The sequence below is a fragment of the Dermochelys coriacea genome, chromosome 10, assembly GCF_009764565.3.
Source record: "Dermochelys coriacea isolate rDerCor1 chromosome 10, rDerCor1.pri.v4, whole genome shotgun sequence".
NCBI lineage: Eukaryota > Metazoa > Chordata > Testudines > Dermochelyidae > Dermochelys > Dermochelys coriacea.
The window spans coordinates 13,173,420-13,191,175 of NC_050077.1; the positions used below are offsets into that span (position 1 = coordinate 13,173,420).

The 17,756-nt window shown below is 47.0% G+C and overlaps 2 protein-coding genes across 4 annotated transcripts in view; one reads left to right on the top strand and one right to left on the bottom strand.

Moving 5' to 3' along the window:
- The window catches only part of C10H7orf50 (chromosome 10 C7orf50 homolog), a 210,391-nt gene that overhangs the window by 104,332 nt on the left and 88,303 nt on the right, over positions 1-17,756 (top strand). The window lies entirely within an intron of this gene.
- GPR146 (G protein-coupled receptor 146) overlaps positions 1-17,756 on the bottom strand; it is a 78,051-nt gene that overhangs the window by 19,995 nt on the left and 40,300 nt on the right. The window contains exon 2 of the mRNA XM_038418182.2: positions 2,236-2,362. The gene's annotated coding sequence lies outside the window, so the exon portion shown is untranslated. The remainder of the gene's footprint in view (positions 1-2,235; positions 2,363-17,756) is intronic.

The following is a 17,756-nucleotide window of genomic DNA, read 5'->3' on the forward strand; positions in this document are numbered from 1 at the left end:
CATTAACAATAGACTAGGTGATCAAGTGCTCAACAAAAGGCATTGTGGACAGTGTCAAATGGGTTAGCGAAGATGAGTTATACAATCTTGACTTTGCCTACAGTATTGCTTTACTAAGTATGACATGGAACAACATAGGGCCCTTACATCAGAGGTAGGAAGCAGCAAAAATTGGATTGAAAGGAAAAGCTGAGAAAAACCAAGCTTATGAAGATAGGAAACTGGACCACAGATGGAAAGGTGTACATGGCTGGAATAGAAATCAAACAAATAGAATAACTCTGCTATCTGGGGAGCGTGATGACATTTGAAGGTGTCTGCAATACAGATATTCATTTGAGATTAGGAAAAGCAAACACCACTTTGGAAGGATGGATAACATCTGGTCAAACAAAGGTCTCTATACCAAACTAACAATCCGACTATACCATAAGGTTGTACTGAGCAAGCTACTGTACAGAGCAGAGACTAGTCAAATTTTCCTGTAAGTATTTTTGTGCTTTCTTGAATGCCACCCCATATGCGTAGGAAAAGCTTTCCATAAAAATCCAGAAAGCCACTACATTATTCTCCTTAAAATTTCTCTGAAAAACTCAGCTGTGCTGGGATGGCTACAAAACATTTGATAATGGCTAGGCAGTTGCTGTGCTAAGACCACTACTTATTATATTAATTGTCTCACTGTTACCTAGTTCTCTATCCATCTGTCTGTTGTGTGTTTCTTTTGTCTCTCCTCATGTATTTAAACTGCAAGATTTTGGGGCAGGGACTTTTCTGTTGTTTGTTTACAGTGCCTAGGACAAAAGGCGCCATAAACCCTGACTGATGCTTCTACATACTACCCCAGTACAATATAATAATGAAATGATCAGCAGTGAAATAAATACTAATACTTATAATTGCAGTGTAGTCTTTAGATTGACTAGTAATTAATTTATCACACAGCCAGGGTTTTTTTTGCAATGGATGACAAATTGTTTTTACACAGCCCATGGATGTAAAATATATATATCAGTGCTGAACCACAGGTAGCAACAGGGATGCTGGGACTGCTAGAACATAAATTTAAGCATATGCAGGATTGGGACCTATGTTTAGCTTTTGCAGAATATGTATCGTTCTCTTTTCCATTCCTTGAAGGTCATTATTACAGATCAAGAACAGAAATTCAAAGGAATTATCTTACTCAAAATGTTTGATTGCCATTTTCTTTGGCTAATTTGGGGACCAGTGCAACTTCCATTGATTTCAGTGGGAGACTTTTCTTTGACTCTAGTGTGAATTGAATTGGGCCAACAGAGTGCATCACAACAATGTTATGGTGACAAAGGAAATAGTATTTTTGCCTTTGTTTTTCTAGTTCTTTTGATTTATAAAGAGAGTCCTAAAGTTCAACTGACAGTTAAAGCCCTAGTGTACAGTGGGCCTAATTTCTGTTAGATGCAGTAAGAAAATACACACGGTGATAAGCATAGTATAAATACCTAATCAGCTTAAAAAAATCAATATTTGAAATAGTTTATATTTGTTATTGCTGAAAGTACTAAGCAAATCTGTATCATGATGAAATTTCAGTCTGGCTTACTTTCTGTTGTAATACAGACTAAATGAAAAAGCAGGTTAATTGGTTTGGTGAGTAATTGGTTTTGTTTCTGACTAGTATATTGCAATGTCTTTTAACTACTTTCCAATTTTATTACACAGTACAGTTTACTGTAGTTTTTGCTATTGTAGCTGTGAATAAAATATGTAAAAATAACATCTTTTTTTTCAGTAAGTATACTGGTTTTTCAAGAGAGGTATTTTTTTCTATTTTGTTAAAAGAATCAACAGACTAAATTCTCTGTTGGCAGAACTCCATATTTAAAATAAATGATAAGGGGTAAAAATAAGGATATAATGAATTTTATCTTTTAAAATTGTACAAAAACGAAAATAAACAATAGTTGAACAATCAAGGTTAATATCATGGAAATGAATGAGGATTAATGTGCACACAAGAGAGTCTACTGTAACATTTTTCTTTGAACAGTCCATAATAAAAGCAGTAACATGCACACATTTCAAAAACATGGTTTCTCTTTCTAGAGGTGCACCCTATAAGCTGCATATTGTCTTCTGATGAAGAAACTATTCAACTTCACTGAGTTGGTGTTTGTGTTTGATACCTAAATTATTATGCAGGCTGCTTGAAAAATAAGAGCAAGCTACAATGTGAACTTGTCAAAAACTCACCCGGTAAGAACAACCCTGTTGTTTGAGGCTGTAGCAAATGGATTTCTTGATAGCAGGCAGAAACATTTTGCTGGTATTGGAAGCTTTTTCAGAATAAGTTCAGCAGAATCTCCAATGTCTCATTTCTCTATTAAGAATAAACAATAGCAGAGCTTAGAAAAAGAACGCTGACTCCACTGCACCACTCTTGTTAGTGTTACTGAACTCTGTATATACATGTGACTTTCCCCCACACATGTATAATCCTTTAAGCTTTAGCTGCATGCTCTGATTGGCTGAGAGGTCTATTACAAAAACAACCCCTCCACCCTGATATCTCTAAGTGATTAAGTCAGGAGGGTTAAGGGGCATTAATCATGGGGTCTGATCGTTACTCAGAGGCCTATTCTGTGTAACAGTGTGCACAATCATGAAGACTTTTGTGTTTTTTTTAAAGCACATATTAAAAAGCATTATCCTGGTTTGAGAACTGTTGACCTATAATACAGTTACATAACATAAAGCAAATACTAAATGGATCCAGAGCATAACTAAGGTTAGGGCTGAAAATCAGAGCCATTCTAATTTAGTCTTTAAAACTTGCTTACAGTCGTTTATACTACAGTAATATGGCATGTTCTAGGAACATTTTCAGTTGTTCAACGAGAATATGGCAAGATTTTAATAACAAAATATCACTAAGGAAGACTTTATCAATTGCTCTTTCAATGTTACAAACATTTTTTATTTTAAACTAATGAGATTTTAAGTATCTAAATTAGTTGCATTTGAATAAAGAGTGTATTGTACATTGATTCCAATTATTTAGCTTGGATTCAGATGACCCTGAAATAATTTGCCTTTACTTCAGACAATAATGAGCAATTTAATTTATGTAGGTTCTCCTTCCTCCCCCAAGCAATAATCAGCAATGTATAACACAACTTTTTATTAACAGAAGAAGGGAGTGATCCTCCTCCCATTGAAGTCAATGGGAAATTTGTCATTGATGTCAGTGGGAGTAAGATTAAGCCCAAAATGTATTTTTTCAGCTCCTAAAACCATTAGTTGCTTATTTTTATTCTTAAACTATCTTGTAAGATAAATCTTCACAATACAAAATACATTTAAATCAACCTAGAGTGAACAATTGAAAACAAGAACCGTATATTGTTTAGCAGTATTTACAGGTAAACCACAATTGCCTAATTAAATAATGTTGTGGTTTATTGAGGAGATTAGACATTAGAAAAGGTAAAAGAATGACTCCATCATTTCTTATTTATAATCTATATAATAGTATAGTGGCTCTGGGAACTCTGCTGTAGTTATGTCTGTCAGCATTTCCATTATATGCTCTATTGTTAGTTGGCTGTTAAGTTGTTAGATAAGATGCACATTTTCCCCCCCCAGAGTTGTATTTATATGAACTAAGAAAGGTTCGGCAGCTCTGGATGATTATTTTTCTATTGTTAAAATGGCTTGTACAATTTTATATTTATATATTAATTACACTTTTGGCAGTAGACCATTATGTAGATAGGATTTTATTTATTTTGTATTTTGAATCACACAAAAATTTGATCTGTTGTGATTTACAGTTGAGAAAACTTCCATGATGGGAGTTTGTAGGGATTATAAAATGTAATGTGAAATATGCTTTACTGGTGAAATTCAGACCTTCTAAACTCATACACCTCAATAAATGAACTTTGTGTAGAAAACAAATGTAAGGGTTGGGGGATACAATGGTTCTCCCCCTTCCATGCTTTAGCCAGACCACAAGATTCCCTGCATTTTTTATTCTACAGCTGGAATAGTGGCCACAGCTTGTGTTGTAGGGGTCTCCCCACCCTGTGCCTCAGTTAAGGCAGGATCCCATGCCCCGGTAGTTCTTACTTAGTCACTTTAGCCTGTTCGGAGCTCCTCTGAGGCTGCTTTGCACACTAAGGGTACATCTACACTTCAATAAAAAACCTGGCAGAGAGTTTCAGAGCCCAGGTCAAGTGATTCAGGCTTGTGCTATGGGGCTAAAAATAGCAGTGTAGGTATTCCTGCTCAGTCTCTGAAACCCAGCAACAGAGGAGAGTCTCAGAGCCAGAGCTCCAACCTGGGCAGGAATGTCCACACCGCTATTTTTAGCCCTGTAGCGCACCCAAATCAATTGACCCAGGCTGTGAGACTTGCTGTTACAGAGGCTTTTTTTTGCACTGTAGATGTACCCTTCAGAGCCCAAGTCTGCAGACTCGGGTTCATACTACAGAGCTAAAAATAGCAGTGTAGACATCCCTACCACCGCTTGCTGAGTTTCAGAGCCCAAGTTCCAGCCCAAGGGGGAACATCTTCACTGCTATTTTTAACCCCATAGCATGAACTCAAGTCTGTAGACCCAGGCTTTGACTCACCCTCACAAGGGTTTTTTTTTTGCAGGTTTTTTTTCCCTAACATACTCCTGCGCCCAACCCCCATCTCCACCAAGCAGAAGCATTACAGGGCTTGAGTGGTTCTTAGAGCTTTGTGGACCCTCATCATCATAAATTTCACACTTAATTTCTCGGATTACTATCAGTCAAATGTACAATTTTGTTGATGTTAGCTTGAGTAATATACAGTATGAGATACAACAATGCCTTTCATATAGTCCCCTTTGACGATTCCATAAAGCTATTGCGTGTTTGCAGTTAGAAGTAATGTGGATAGCATAAAAGTCTTATTTGATTAGAGCAGAACCTTGACTACTAAGTGCATTGTAATGACTCAAATAAAGCTGAAGTCAGTGAATGGTTCAAATGAAGTTATTTCTGGAGTATTAGCAGACTTGATACAGACAATGGAAAAGTCAGGTGTGTATTCTGTATACAAATGTTAAATAATAAAAGCAATCTTGTATCGACTTTGGTTTTGTTCATGCAAGTATTATAATAAATTTCAAACCTTAGATTTTTAAGGAATGTTTAATACTATATATAATAGAATAGCCTATATCTGCTGAGTTAGGTTAAAAATTACTAAATCAGTTGAATTCATCAACAGACAAAAGAAAAACTAGGGCTTAGTTGTTTAATATTTTTGTGATGGCTGCAATATAACTTTATATTTACCCAAGTGCATGTGTTGAAATACATCACATTTTCATTTACCTGTGTAACATTAGTAAATCAGTGGATATATAATAGTGTCATTGCCATATGTGTATTATATGTACAAACATCAATGGGAATTATTGACACATACGGAAAGCTGAATGGAGGTACTTGTCAATAGTGTTTGTGCTCTTAATTGATATTTATCTAATTTTTCCAATATAATATCTTTCAGTATAATTGTTTAAGCATAAGAGAAATAATAAATATAATAATAATATTTGGATCTACTGAGGTCTGATTAATTAATTTGTATTAGGGAGTGAGTATTCAAAATATTAATCAGTATCCAGTCATAAAAATATCCATATAGTGAATTTGGTAATTAATTTAAGAAAAATTGAGATTACAAACAGGATCCCATGAATGAGATTAATTTGCAAGTTTTAGATTGTGAGGTTTTAAGAGCAGGAACTGTTTTTCTATATGTTTATAACCTAGTATATTTGAGGCGTTTTGTTCATTTTTCCAGCTACCAAACAATTAAAATTTGAGGTTTGTTAGAAAACTCAAAAAAACTAACAAACAAACGTATGTTGCAACTTTGACTATCCAAATATTTGAAGCCCTTAGGGCAGGGGCGGGCAAACTTTTTGGCCTGAGGGCCACATTGGGTTTTGGAAATTGTATGGAGGACTGGTTATGGGAGGGGGTCGTGTCCCGGCCCCCACCTTCTGTCTGCCCCTCCTCCCCAGGACCCCTGCCCCATCCACACACCCCCGCTCCCTGTCCCCTGACCGCCCCCGGACCCCCTCTGCCTGAACCAACCCCTCTTCTCATTCCTGACTGCCCCCCAGGACCCCTGCCCTATCTAACCATCCCTTCCCCCTGACTGCCCCCGGAACCCCTGCTCCTGACTGCCCCCCGCCACCCCATCCAACTCCCTCTCTCCTTCCTGACTCCCCCTCCCCCCGGGACCCCTCTCCCCATTCAACTCCCCTGTTCCCTACCCTCTGACCCCCCCAACCCCTGTCCATGCCCTCCCCAACTCCATTGCCCCCTTACCGTGCTGCCTGGAGCACCGGTGGCTGGCGGCGCTACAGCCACACTGCCCGGCTGGAGCCGGGCCACACTGCCGCCGCCACCACACAGTACAGAGCACTGGGTCAGGCCGGGCTCTGCAGTTATGCTGCCCCAGGAGCTCACTCCGCCGCCCAGAGCATTGCGCCGGCGGCGAGGTGAGGCTGCGGGGGAGGGTGTACAGCAGGGATGGGGCCGGGGACTAGCCTCTCCGGCCAGGAGCTCAGGGGCCGGGCAGGAGGGTCCTGCGGGCCTGGCATGGCCTGCGGGCCATAGTTTGCCCACCTCTGCCTTACGGTCTACACCTCTACTATAGAAACCCAGCCAGTTTCCCTGTTGATAGTGTGAGACCCCTCTGTCCTGTTGAGCCAGCTAACTTGGGAAGCTGGCTAGCAAACTTCTGAACCTTCCTGATACACTTGAGGGACATGACTGTGTATTTAGATAACAGGAGTGAGGAGGATGGATAAAGGAGATGCTATTAGAAAAATCTATGCTATGCACAAATATTTTGCTCTTTACCAACAATGGACAAAATCCTGCTATTCTCACTCATGCAAAATTCACACTCATTGGTAGTTTTCATGAGTAAGGGGAGTAGGATTTGGCCCAACATAAAAATCTTGAGTAAGTAACATCATCCCCTCCTCCCCATCCATTCTTCCATACACACCCTCACAGCTCCAAAAAAAGGCGGGGGGGCGTGTCAAACATAAAACCCCATTCTATTTAGAGTTGTTAAATCAGTTTGCTTGGTAATTGAAATCTTTTTGTGCCTATCTCTGATCTGAAGAGGTGTTGTTGCATGATTCTGCAATAATAAGACTCAGTCTAGTTCTCTTTGAAATCAGTGGAAATACCCGCATTGATTTCCCTCAGAGTTGCATCAGGCCCAAAATGAAGTGCTATACTCTTAACTTTTGAAGCAGGAAGCTTCTTGTAAAAGTTTTTAACTGGAAAAACAATTTAGGATGCTCACACAAGGACACTTTAACATGGAAAAACCTAATTGGAGTTGCATTAAAATAGATATGATTTTTATGTATGTGCATGCATACATATATATATATATATATATTTAACAAAGTACCACCCTTCAGTCTATGCAAGATAAGGATTTCATAGTTATGGAATGTAAATAATCCAGAGTATGCAGAACTGCACCTTGACATGGCTTTATATTACTCATAATGCAACACATTCCTGACTCATGTTAGTTTTAAAGAGACAACACCTTGTATTGCTAATTACAGCGATGGAAATAAGCCTTGTTTTGAATTTGGCAATTTCATTCTAATTACTAAACATGAGTATGTGTGCTCAAGATAAATGTGAAAGCCAGGGCTGGCAGGGTTTATAGTTCTATAAACTATTCCAGTATTAATTTAAAATTCAGGAACAGATCTGTAGTTTCAGTGCATGCAAACAACTTGAATTCACTTTAATACCTATGGCAGGTTCATATAAAGATAAAATACCACTATGTGGAGAATTAAGTAATATTGTTGGTTATATATTAAATAATACTATGTTTCTGCATAATTCTTAAAAGTGTGAGATTTTCCTTACCCTTTGTGTATCCCTAAAAGTATTTGAAACCCTCAGTCTCCAGTTATTCTGGAGTGGCAGCTGATAAGATCCTATTGCATTCCATACAAGTGGATGTGGTGCTAATGGCCAGAGACATGAATATCTCTGTCTCTTGTACTTAGAAAACCTATACATAGGCTTATTTGCATTTGATCTCTAATCTGAGTGGTTAAAAGGGATCTACTAAAGTTCACTGTTCGGTCACTCCTGGTGTAGATGTATTTGGGAGACTACAATGGTGCTTCAGTTTGCTTCTTTGTTTTTGCATACTTTCGGTAATTATATTAGCTGCTGTTTAAAAATGTCGTTAAAAGTTAAATCAGTTTATTTAGCTATTCTGGACTAATTCAAACACATATAATATAATACACTGGTCCTTTTTATTAAAGCAATTGCCAACAGGGTTCTTTTCTGCAGACCTTCAGGAGGTCAGGACAAGGGAAATGCCCCTTCCCCTCAACCAATTTCCTTTCTCTTCTCCCTTTATGTACTTTCTGAAGACTGTAGGAAGAGAGTCCTGCTCCTGCAGACATTAGAAGATTGGGCATGGAGAGGTGACTGTAAGGAGACAGAGTCTTTGCTGGAAAACCCTTAGTCCTCATTGGTCCCTCTCATGAATTTAGGGGCCCATCCACCCCCTGAGACTTTTTAGGGCCTAATTAAATTTGTTTCGGTTCAGCAGAGGCCTAATGAGCCTGATTTGCCTTATTTGGGGCTGAAGAACCTCCTAAAGCTCTGGTGCACCCCACTAGCCTTAGTGTGTTTCTTAAGGAATGTTGGTAGCCCAGATGAACATCTTAAGACTCTAGAGTGGGAAACCACCAGCCTCCTAAAGCTCAAGATCATAGAATCAGAAATGTAGGGCAGAAAGGGGCTGCAAGAGGTCATCAAGTCCAGCCCGTTTGCAGAAGCAGGACCAAGTATACCTACACTATCCCTGACAAGTGTCATCTAATTTTCTTTTAAAAGCCTCCAGTGGGGGGATTCCTCAACCTCCCTTGGAAGCCTATTCCAGTGCTTAACTACCCTTCAAGTTAGAAAATTTTCCCCAATATCTAAACTAAATCTTCCTTGCTGTCGATTGTGCCTTTTACTCCTTGGCCTACCTTCAGTGGACATGGAGAACAATTGATCACAGTCCCCTTTATAACAACCCTTAAAATCTTTGAAGACTGTTATCAGGTACCCGCTCATTCATCTTTTCTCAAGACTAAACATGCCCAGATTTTTTTAACCTTTCCCCAAAGGTCATGTTTTCTAAACCTTTTATCATTTTTGCTCTCCTCTGGATTTTCTCCAATTTATCCACATCTTTCCTAAAGTGTGGCACCCATAATTAGGCACAGTACTCCAGCTAAGGCATCACCAGTGCCAGGTAGAACAGGACAGTTACCTCCCATGTCATATATACAACACTCAAGTTAATACACCCCATAATATTAGCCTTTTTTGCAACTGCATCCCATTGTTGGCTTATAGTCAATTTATGATGCATTGTAACCCCCAGACCTTTTCTGCAGTACTACTGCCTACCCAAGAATTCCCCATTTCATTAGTTGTGCATTTGATTTTTCCTTCCTAAGTGAAATACTTTGCACTTGCCTTTATTGAATTTCATCTTTTTGATTTCAGACCAATTCTCCAATTTGTCAAGGTCATTTTGAATTATAATTTTGTTGCTCTCCTCCAAGGTGCTTGCAACCCCTCTCGACTTGGTGTCATCTGCAGGTATTGTAAGTGTGCTCTCTACTCCATTATCCAAGTCATTAATGAAAATATTGAATCATACCAGACCCTGCACACATCGCACTAGATGCATCCCCCTCCCACCCCATTTGACAGTGAACCATTGATAACTACACTTTGAATACAGTCTTTCAACCAGTTTTGCATCCACTTTATAGTAATTTAATCTAGACTACATTTCCTTAGTTTGCTTATGAGAAAGTTATGTGGGACTGTGTCAAAACCCTACTAAAATCAAGATATATCACATCTACTGCTGTCCACTAGGCCAATATCCATATCTTATTGGGATCCGGGAAGTGGGCAGGCGAAGCCCGTCCACTGCTAAAGGATCCCCCCCAGCCTAAAAGGGGGATCCACAGGACCTAGATACCCAAAAAATTCCAGGGGACAACTAATGAAAAAACAGGCACAGGAGTGCGGTCAAAGGGTCAAACAAAGGGAACCGGACGGGACACCGAGCAGAGAACCCCGGACAGCGCCCACTGCTCCTCAAAGGCGTCAAGGGAGTCAGAGGACACTGCCCAGAGGAACTCTGCCCGGATACGTGAACGAACCGAGGATCGGAAATAGGCCCCACAGTCACAGGAGACTCCATCGGCCAACCTCCTCACTCTGGTTTTATAGATGGCCATTTTTGCTAGGGCCAGGAGGAGGTTGACCAGGAGATCCCATGACTTTGTGGGGCCACGGATAGGGAGTGCATAAATGAGAAGGTGAGGGGAGAAGTGCAACCAAAAACGTAATAAAATATTGGTGAGGAGCCGGAATAGGGGCTGCAGCCTGGCACACTCCAAGTATATATGTGCCAGGGTATCCCTCATGCCGCAAAAGGGGCAGGTGTCTGGGATTGAAGTGAACCGCGCCAAGTACACGCCCGTGCTCTCGGCTCCGTGAAGGAGCTGCCAACTGACATCCCCGGCGGGCCTTGGAACTAAGGTGGAATATAGGCTGGCCCACCGGGGCTCCTCACCCTCCAAAGGTGGCAGGAGGTCTCACCATTTTGTATCGGGGCAGGACACGAGGGTGAGGGCGTGAAGGGTGTGGAGCACGAGCGTGTATAGATGTTTTCTTGGCACGGTTTGAAAGCAGACCGGCTGCATCTCGTGCAGCCGGCTTCTAGTGAAGGGGTGAAGGGGTCAGTTGGGTCCACGGGACAGGGGTCCAATTAAAAGGTCCGGCGGGCCTGGGGTAGTGGGTGGGCGGGGCGTGCCCTCGTGCAGGACCCGGTCGAGATGAACCCGAGCAGCGGGCGGCAAAGCAGCCTTCACCTCCTGAAGTATGCGCCGGGGAGTACAAGGTCTGGAAAGCCCCATGCGCTGAGCGAGTGTCAGGGGATCCAGCCAGTCTCCCCGGTCATAGTCCAGGAGGTCTCCGACTCCTGTGACCTCTGCCAGGACCAACCTCTGGCGCACCGAGCGGGACTCCGCCACCTGCACACAGAGCTGGAGGTTGTGTAGCAGGGGCTCCGCAAGGAGATCTGCCCCCTCGGTGGCCGCCACGGACTTGGTCGTTGAAAAGAGTTTCCAGGTCCGGAGGAGGTCCTGGTAGAAGACCGGCAGCCCAGAGAGGTCTCGCGGAAGATCTCTCGGATGGAGATAAAGGAGCTGCCGGTCGTATTGGAGCCCTCGGAAGCGGCGCAGGAAAGCGTGTGCCAGTATGCTCCACGCCGGACTACCTGCACCATAAAGGAGCCTCTGCAGGGTCTGGAGGCGGAAGACATGGACCTGAGTAAGCAGACATTTTAGGCCCTGCCCCCTCTCCTCCAGAGGTAGATGGAGAATCCCTGCAGGGACCCAGTGCAGTCCTGACCAAAAGAACTCCAGAATCGATGTCTAGAGGTTGGCCAAGAAACCCGGGGCCGGGACCAGGGTGTTGAGCCAGTACCAGAGCATGGACAGGACTAGTTGATTAAGCACCAGCGCTCTCCCTCGAAGGGAGAGGCACCGGAGTAGTCCTGTCCATTTCCGGAGCCGCTCTATCACCCCGCCCTCTAAATTCTGCCAGTTCTCCGGTGGAGAGGGATGCATGGCAGAAAGGTAAACGCCAAGATAGAGCAGCGGACCCGAGTTCCACCGGATGGCCTGAAGCGCAGGTGGGAGGGAGCTTGCCTGCTGCCAGTCCCCTACCACCAAGCCAGAGCTCTTGATCCAGTTGACCCGCGCGGAGGAGGCTGCCGAATAGATGGCCTGGCAAGCCTCCACCCCCGCCAAGTTGCCCAGGTCCTGGACCACAAGGAGTACATCATCAGCGTTCGCCGACAGGACCAGCCGCAGCTCGGCTCCTGCAGCATCAACCCTGTCAACTTCCTTCGGAGGAGACAGAGGAAGGGCTCGATCACCAGAGCGTACAGCTGGCCTGAGAGGGGGCACCCTTGCCATACTCCTCGCCTGAAGCTGACTGGTTCGGTCAGGGTCCAGTTGAGCCTGACCAAACACTCTGACCGGAGAAAACCCACAAACTGGGGTCCGAATCCAAACGCCTGCAGAGTGCTCAGGAGATACCCGTGATCCACCCTGTCAAACGCCTTCTCCTGATCTAAGGACAGGAGGGCGAACGACAGACCATCCCTACACCCAAGTTTCAATAGGTCCCGGACCAGATATAGGTTGTCGAAGATGCTGCGGCCCGGGACGGTGTAGGTCTGGTCTGGGTGGACCACGTCCGCCAGCACGGACTCTATCCGCAGCGAGATAGCTTTTGCCACGACTTTGTAGTCCGTGCTGAGGAACGAGACGGGATGCCAATTTCGTAAATCGCGGAGGTCCCCCTTCTTCGGCAATAAGGCAAGCACGGCTCGCCTGCACGAAAGAGGGAGGACCCCGCTCTGCAAAGACTTGGCCCAGATGGTGACTAGGTCTGGGCCGAGGAGTCCCAGAACACGCGGTAGAACTCCACGGTCAGCCCGTCCATGCCTGGAGCTTTATTGGTGGGCATGCGACGGAGGGCTTCCGAGAACTCGGCCAGAGTGAGAGGCAGCTCTAGCCGGTCTCGGTCGCCCGCGCTGACTGTCGGGAGCTCCTCCCAGAGCACTCTGCAAGCGTTAGGATCGGTCGGATCCGGGGAGAAAAGGCTTGCATAGAAGGCTCTCGCCCTCCCGCACATCTCCACCGGATCCGTGAGGGGGGTGCCATCTTCTGCCAGTAGGCAGATGATATGTTTCTTAGGCCCCCTCTTTTTCTCCAGGGCATAGAAGAAGCGGGAGCTGCGATCCATCTCCCGAAGGAGACGGATGCGGGATCGAACAAAGGCACCCCGGGCCCGAGGGTCCTCGAGGGTTGGATCCACCCACTTCTCCCGGCACGCTCCGCAGAGGGGTGGATCCTCGGGGCTGGTGGCAAGACGCCTCTCCAGCAAGACCTCCCGTTCCAACTGCTCTATCGCCGCATCCCTCCGTTGGCTGGCGCCCCGGGTGTAGTTATGGCAGAAGAGCTGGGCGCGCACCTTCCCTAGGTCCCACCACCGCCGTGCCGAGGGAAAGGCACGCCACTGCCCTCGCCAGGCCAGCCAGAACTCCCGGAAGGACGCCACGAAGCCCGCATCCTCCAGGAAGCTCTTGTTAAAATGCCAATAGGCTTTCCCCAGCCTCTCCACGCAGAGGGAGGCTGTCATGATGGCTAAATGATAGTCAGAAAATGGGGCCGGCCGGATGCTGGAGGAGTGGACTCGTGAAAGATGAAAGCGGTCCAAATAAATAAATGTGGTCCAACCGGGAGTGGTGCGACCGACGGGCCTCCACCCGGACAAAGGTGAACGTGGAAGTGTCATCCAGGTGGTGGTCGTGCCAGACGTCCACCAGAGAGTGGTGTTCGACTATCTCCTGGAGGACGGCGACGGCGGCCGGGCTCTGCTCGGTCCCCGAGCGGTCCCGCTCCTCAAGGGTGATGTTAAAGTCCCCTCCCAGGACCAGGCACTCATGAGGATCCAAGGTGCCGAGGAAGGCGGACGCCTGCTGATAGAATTGCAGCCGCTCCAGGCTCGCTGCCGGGGCATAGATGTTGACGAGGTTGACTACGAGCCCTTCCATGCAGACCCGGAGGTGCAGCAGGCGGCCTGGCACAGCCTCAGCGACCCCCAGCACCTCGGGCCGTAGGTCGGGGGAGAACAGGGTCGCCACTCCAGCCGTACGAACTGTGAGATGGCTAAAGTAGACCCTGTACCCCCAATCCAGCCGCCAGCTGTCTTCGGCGGTCGGATCCGTATGGGTCTCCTGCAGGAAAACCACAGAGTACCTCCCCTCCCGAAGGAAGGAGAGCACCTGGGACCTGCGGAGACCCATCCTACAGCCGCGGGTGTTCAATGTTGCGATGGTAAAAGGTGCCATGAGGAGGGCTGGGGGGGATCCTCGCCGGCAGGGACGCTCGCGGCTCCTGACGGGCCGCTCAGCAGTCCGTGACCCACCCCGTAGGTGAGTAAGGAGTCACGGAAGAGGCGGACCCCCTGGTAGGCCACAGCGCCCTGCCTCCTGGTCCTTTTACCCTCCCCCATGAGAGCCCTTGCGGCCTGGAGGATATGATTAAAGTCCCCCCATCGCTGGAGGGTAAGCTGTACTTTGTTGCGGGAGCCACGGACATCTTCTAGAAACTCCCGCAACTCCTCTCGTAGTGCATGGGGGGCTGGGGTTACGGTCTGGTTACTCCCCGACGGGGCCCTTGGTACAGCCCCGTGGCCCACCAAGACGGGCAGACAGGGTGCGGACCCCCGACGGGGCTCCTGATGGGTTGACCTGAATGCTGGGGCGATAGGGGACGGTAGAGGGAGGATAGCAACCCCTGGTGGGTCGGGACGGGTGAACACAAAGGCCGCTCCCTGGGAGTCATCTGTTGGAAAAGGGAAGGAGACAGCCCTAGGGGCGGCAATAACATCTCGGGAGGTGGACAGGATAGGGGCAGGGGCAGGGTTAGCGGTGAGAGTCTGGGTGGGGAGAGGGCTCTCAGTGATGCCGGGCGCAAGCTCTATGGTGGATTTGGCAGCCACGGCATCAGGAGGTGGACTCTTTTCTGTAGGGCTCTCTCCCGGGAAGGAGGTCGAATGCTCCTCACTAACGAGCCGTGCCCCTGGTGGCTCAGGTCCCGTCTGCGTGGCACTGGCCATCGCCTGAACAGGCTTGGCAGCTTTAAGCGGGGTGCCTCTGCAGCGGGGTTGATGGAGGAGTCCAGGGGCTCCTCAGAGGTGGGAGCGGAAGCAACAGTTAGGGGAAGGGAACATGGGGAAAGGGGGGCTGGAGTGAAGTCGCCCAGTTCGAGGCCTGCTGGCACAGGATCATCCTCCCCCTGGGTGACCAGGGTCAGACCCAGGGCCTCGATCTCCTCATATATAGACGGGAAATCATTTTCCGCCACCCCGGGATTCTCCCCACTGGCACCTGATGCGACAGTTGCTTCAGGGCACACTGGGGTTTCAGATGGCGCCTCGGTGGTCTTGGAGGGGAGGGACTCCCGTGGAGGGGAGATACTGCCTTCCAGTGCTGCCTCGTCTTCCCCAGCCGGCTCTGGTGGATGGAACACACCCGTGGGTAGAGCGGAAGGCTCAGCATTGGTGCCCCACTTCCTGGCCCTTTGTGGGGGGGCCTCCGCATCAGATGGAAGGAGCGGAGCTTGAGCCTTCCGCTTGCCCCGCTTCCCCTGGACTAGGGCCCAGCCCTCCATGGTATCATCCAGGGGCTGGCTAGCAGGGGTTGTGTCAGGGGGCAGAGGCGATGGCTCAGGGACTCAAGGGGATAATGGTGGGGCAGCACAAGGGAGGGAAGATTCCCCTTGGGGCGGGCCCTCTCCCATGCCCGGCGGTGTCCCTGCCGCACCCTCCTCCACAGGCCCTGCCAGATTGTAAGCAGCAGGGGCAGGGCTCTCACGCTCGTCTGAGCATAGTTGGGGAGGTGACCCTTGGGCCCTAGCGGGAGCAATGGTGGACTGGGAAGGAGGAGGGGTGGTTTCGGGCGCCGGGCAGCCAGGGCTGCCAGCGATGACGGGGCCGGTGCCCTGCCGGGGTTCGGGGGTCCCGGATGCCCCTCCTTGCCGGGCCAAGGGGCAGTCCCTCCGGACGTGCCCCATCGCCCGGCAGAGGTAGCACCGGGCCTCCCCCATAGAATAATGCACCCGGTAATGGGCCCCCTGGTAGGGGACTAGGAAGGACCCCTCCAGCGCCTCTCCATCACGCGCCGCCAGCGGCAGTTGAAGCTGCACTTGCCGGCGGAACTAGAGGACGTGACGGAGGGCGGGGTCTTTGCAGCCCAACGGGAGAGGGCTGATGACAGAGATGGGTTTCCCCAGGGTAGAGAGGGCAGGTAACAGGGCGGCATTGGGCAGAAAGGGAGGGACGGAGGTCAGGACCAGGCGGACGCCCAGGTCCTCTAGCGGCTCCAAGGGGACAAACACGCCTCCCACCGCCAGACCCTTCTCCACCGCCTCCTGGGCGGCGGCCTCCAATGTTAAGAAGAAGACGACCTTGCCATACATTTTGGAGGCCGCCACAATGGCTGTGGGCCCCACCACCCTCGCCAAGGCCCACACATAGGTCTCCACGTGGGGCGAGGCAGGCACCAGGAGGCAACAGACGCCGTGCTTCCTGGTCATGGTGGGAAAGGGGCCCCGGCCGCCATAGATAGTAGCGGAGGCGGTGGGCGGGAGAGATGACGAAGCGGCAGTTGCTACATAGGGCTGCTGATGAACAGGAAATTCAGTCTGTTAATGTCTGTCTCTCTCTCTGACAGGTGTCTCTGTGGTGTAATTTCAACCGTGGTTACACTTGTTAGCACCAAAATTTGAGAGGAAGGAAAAATGGGAGAATGGAACAAAACTGAAAATTGACCTGTGTAGATTAAAATTGGACTGTTTTCAGTAAAAGGAAATTCAGTGATTGTGACAGTAAGGTCGTTTAGTCCAGGAAAGGAAATAAACAGCACATATACAAAGTGGGAATGGGGGAATCTAACCAAGAATCCATGGCCATCACGTTAAAGCAACCTTATTTTAATTCTTTCTTCTTACTGTCTTAATATTAATTAATGGGATTGGGGGGGATTGGTAATTAAGCACTATATGCTATGGGTAGTTAGGAGATCTAGAGAGCTGTCCACAAGGGGTCTTGTCTTAAGAAGTGGTCCACAACATGATAAAAAGTTTGAGAACCACCAATGTGATACTGGTATAGTTATCATTTATGTGTTAGGTTTGGAAGACAATGGCATGGGGTTTGATGGTTTCATCATCATCATGTTCCTATTATGCATCTGGCGTTTAGGGAAGCGACGAAGCTCCTCTACTGCTGTCTGTTTCTGGCAGTATTTGATGGTTTAATACTGTTATATTACAGTTTTCTGGCATAAAAGTGGCTCATCTTTCTATTTGCAAGTTAGACTAGTGTGAATCAGTCCATATGAACTTTACATATGGATTTACATCTTTGAAGAAGAAATGTGGCTCTGAAAAATCTTATGTGTATGTATGATGGAGTGTGTGTGTGGGGGGGTTGTTAATTTATCGACTAAATATAGTAGGAAAATGTTAGAAACTAGTTGGACCTATTCTAGAGTTTGAATTTTTGCTTCTAGATTGTAAAATGCATTTTCTCTTTAAGATAAAGGTAAATGGCTTTTTCATACTTGGCTTGTTCATACGTTATACAAATCATCTTACCTCAGTTCAGTCTATGAAATTTTGGCATTTTCTGCAGTGTAGTCTGAAATCCTAGAACAAAGAATACCTACATCTTAGGTTCACAAAAGATTATTTGAACAGAAATAGAAAGGCCTGAAATGGTATACAACTGACTTGTTTTAATTAAAGAATTCTTTGTTTCTATACTCAGAAACTGCTAATATGGGGACCTGAAAAGTTATGCATAAGCAGCCACCTAGGGCTACATTTCAAAAGGAAACACCCAGAGGAATAACTGAGAGGAAACTGCTTAGCATTCCTGTCAGTTTCCTTTTGCACTTCTTGCGTAAAAAACAGGCAGAGGGAAACCAAGTAGGATTAGTCAGTTTCCATTCATATTAGCCTCTGAACAACCAGCTACCTGCAAGTCAGACTAAAAGGATGGTGC